Genomic DNA, 4,091 nt, shown 5'->3' with positions numbered 1-4,091 from the left:
CCTTTGGATTCGAGTTCTGCCACTGGTGAGTCTGTTATTTTTCAGGGGATTGAGGGTGGCTTTGTTAATGTTCCTCTTCATGACATTTATTTACCATCAGAACTAGTTGTGGGATAGGTTGTGGTTAGAGTAAGACCTACTCTGCCAATTAAGGGTGTATCATTATTATGGGGAAATGATTTGGCTGGGGGAAAAGTTGTTGCCCAACCTAAAATGGTTAGTGAGCCAATCACTGTTTCATCTAAGGATGATGTTGTCATTCAGGAGAATACCAATGTGTTTTCCTCGTGTGCTGTGACTGTAGCTCAGGCTAAGAAATTAAGCCAAAAACAAATGATAGACACGAATTTAGAGGATGATGTTATAGATTTGTCTCAGACATTTTTTAGATTCGACGAGGATCTTGAGGGTAATTGTCCTACTGATAATTTCTCGGTAAGAGACAATGATGGACGTGAGGGATCTGATTCACCTAGTGAAGTTCCATTTACTAAAAGTAAACTGATACTGAACAAGAAAATGATCTGCACATCTCTTCACTATTTAAATATGCACTCCCAAAAAGATGAACTGGAGAAAGTTCCAAATGGTTATTTTTTCAAAAATGGTGTGCTTATGAGGAAATAGAGACAACCAGATGTGTCAGCGTCAGAGGACTGGGCTATTGTTTATCAAATCGTTGTTCCTAAAGCATATCATTCTGAAATGTTGAAAGTTGTCCATGAACTCCCCATGGGAGGTCATTTAGCCATCAACAAGACATGTTACAAAATTATGAGATATTTCTTTTGGCCCAAAATTAGGCAAGACGTTTTTCAGTTTTGCAAAATTGGTCATACCTGTCCATTAGTCAGAAAACCAAACCAGAAATTTCCTGTTGCACATCTGAAACCTGTCCTCGCATTTGAAGAACCCTTTAGTCATATGATTGTTGATTGTGTTGGGCCTTTACCAAAAAACTCGATCGGGGAATCAGTAGTTGTTAATTATTATGTGTGCATCCACTCGATTCCCTAAAGCTATCCCTTTGAGAAACATTTCACCCCAAAATATTTCTCAGGCTTTGATCAATTTCTTTACTTTTGTTGGCTTGCCCAAAGAAATTCAATCTTATTAAGGATCAAACTTTATTATTAGGATTGTTTCAACAAGTTGTATATCAGCTCGGTGCTAAACAGATCAAATCTAGTGCGTGTCATCCAGAATCACAAGGTGCTCTTGAGAAATTCCATTTTACCTTGAAAAATATGATGCGGACTTACTGTCTCGATAACGAGAAGGATTGAGATGAAGGAGTTAATTTATTATTATTTGCTGTTCAGGAGTCGTTAGGGTTTAGCCCATTTGAGTTGGTGTTTGGCCATTTAGTGTGTTTTCCTTTGAAGTTGCTGAAAGAACAATGGTTGGAAGAAGTTCCAAAGGAAATGCACTTATGGGATTACATTTCCAAGTTTTGGTCCAGACTCTTACGTGCTTGTGAATTGGTTCGAGAAAATTTGAAGTCATCCCAAGTTAAAATCAAAAATGTTTATGACCATAAGACTGAAGAGTGTAAGTTCCATCTTGGTGACATGGTCTTGGTATTGTTACCCACTATGGGACATTCACTTAAAGCTAGGTATCATGGTCCCTATGATGTTGTTTGGCAAGTTAATGATATGGAATGTGTTGTAAAAACACCTGATCATCCAAAGGCTACCCAGCTGTGTCATATTAATATGTTGAAGCCCTACCACATACGAGATCCATCCGAAAATATTTTAACCATTGAGTGTTCTGCTGATACTGATGATAGTTGCTTTGACTCAGACACCCGTAAATTTGAAAATATTGGAGACGAATGCAACATCAAACTGAGTAATTCTGACATTCTGGCCAGTCTTGATTCAATACTCGATCACATGCCTCCTGAAGAGAAAAATCAACTTGCTAGTTTATTGACTAAATACGAATGTATATTTCCAGACGTTCCTGATCAAATCAACATCGCTGTTCATGATGTAGATATAGGTGATGCTTCTCTTGTGAAACAACATTTCTATTGTGTGAATCCAATCAAGGCCAATAAAAGGCGTAAAGAAATATCTTACATGCTGGAAAATGGCATTATAGAGCCCAGTAAAAATGATTGGTCTTCACCTTGAATACTGGTCCCTAAATCTGATGGTTCAGTTAGATTCTGTACAGACTTTTGCAAAGTAGGTGCTTTCACAAAGATAGCTTCCTACCCCATTCCAAGAATGGAAGATTGTATTGATAAAATTGGAAAAGTCAGATATATCACAAAGTGTGACCTACTAAAGGGATACTGGGCTCTTCGTCTAACTGACAGAGCAAAAGAAATCTCTGCTTTTGGTACTTCTGATGGGTTATACCAATACAGTGTAATGCCTTTTGGGATGAAAAATGCTCAAGCAACTTTTCAGCGAATGTTGAATAAATGCCTCAACAATCTGTCAGATGTTGGAATTTATGTTGAAGATATTGTGATTTCCAGTGACACATGGGAAGAACATTTATGTGTATTATGTGATGTTTTTGAGAAGCTTAAGAAAGCCAATCTCACTGTAAAGCCAGAGTTGTTTACTTAGGTCATGCAGTAGGCAATGGTCAAGTTTCTCGATTCAAGTGAAAGATGATTGTATTGTGAATTATCCATCTCCTACCAGCAAGAAAAGTTTGATGTGATTTTTGGGAATGGCTGGTTATTACAGGAAGTTTTGTAAAAATTTTGCTGACATCACTGTACCATTAACAAACCTTTTGAAGAAAGATAAAAAATTCAAATGGACTGAAACATGTCAATCTGCTTTTGAAAAGGTCAAATCTTTGTAATGCACTTACCCTGTATTGATGGTACCTGACTTTGATAAGCCTTTCGCATTAGCTGTTGATGCCAGTGATTGTGGCACTGGTACTATTCTGTTACAATCATATGACAAAGGTATTGAACACCCTGTTTGTTATTTTTCAAAAAGTTTAATTGTCACCAAAAAAATTATTCTACTGTAGAAAAAGAGATATTGGCTCTAGTGTTAGCTTTAGAACATTTCAATGTGTATGTATCTGCATCACAACAACCTATTGTCATTTACACTGATCATAACCTGTTGACATTTTTAAACCAAATGAAAGGAAAACAGAAGACTGTTAAATTGGAGTTTATCATTACAAGAGTGTGATTTGAAGATAATCCATGTCAAAGGGGTTGATAACATTTGTGCTGATACACTCTCACGTGCTATGTAATTTTATGCTAATAAGGTTATTTATAATGGTTGTTTTTTACGCTGTAATTAATATTGAAGTTTTGTAATCATTTGGATAATATATGATTTTTAATGTATTATTGCCAATGTATATGTATATATATAATGTCTCAGTTAAAAATTGTCCAAAGCCAATTTTTAATTCTCTCAGTATGGAGTTGTAACGAATTTGTTATCATATATTTATTTTAATATCAGTGTTTGTTTAGATTAAATTTATATTTAGAAACATACATAGCTTATACTGTTAAATATGTATTGCGAAACTCCCGCCTATTCTCCAAAGTTGTAGAAGATTCTTGAGAGTAAGAATCAACAATATATGTATGTACATAAACACTTGTATTAGCATCAGTATTGTTATGTAAAACTGAAATTTTTAGAAAGCCTCCACACCCCTATAAATATAACCAACGCGACTCCAAAAAAACAGAAAGAAAAAGAGAGTATCTATTGTTATGCTTTCGGTCGTTAGTTAATTTTCCGTATAATTTCTTTCTGAAGAAACTTTAGCAATACAAGTCCCTTCTTAAATAAAACTGGCTTATTCTTTCTGAATACAACTTTGCAATACACTTAATTTCCACAGTCACGCTATAGCAAACGCTATAATTCACAATAAACGTCTCACATGCTTAACAATACATCTCTCTGTCCGCAGTTCAATTACCCATTGTTGCCATCACGTCCTGACCATGTTATATGTACAAGAATACCGAAATCTAGCAACCTCCCGAGGTGTCATGAACGTTCCAGAAGTGCATGACGTGTTACTAGCGTCACGTGCCCTCCGCTGTCGTAACACTGCCCCTTCCTTAGTAT

Source organism: Limulus polyphemus, unplaced genomic scaffold, assembly GCF_000517525.1.
Source record: "Limulus polyphemus unplaced genomic scaffold, Limulus_polyphemus-2.1.2 Scaffold316, whole genome shotgun sequence".
In the NCBI taxonomy this organism is placed as follows: Eukaryota; Metazoa; Arthropoda; class Merostomata; order Xiphosura; family Limulidae; genus Limulus; species Limulus polyphemus.
This window is presented reverse-complemented; position numbering follows the sequence as displayed.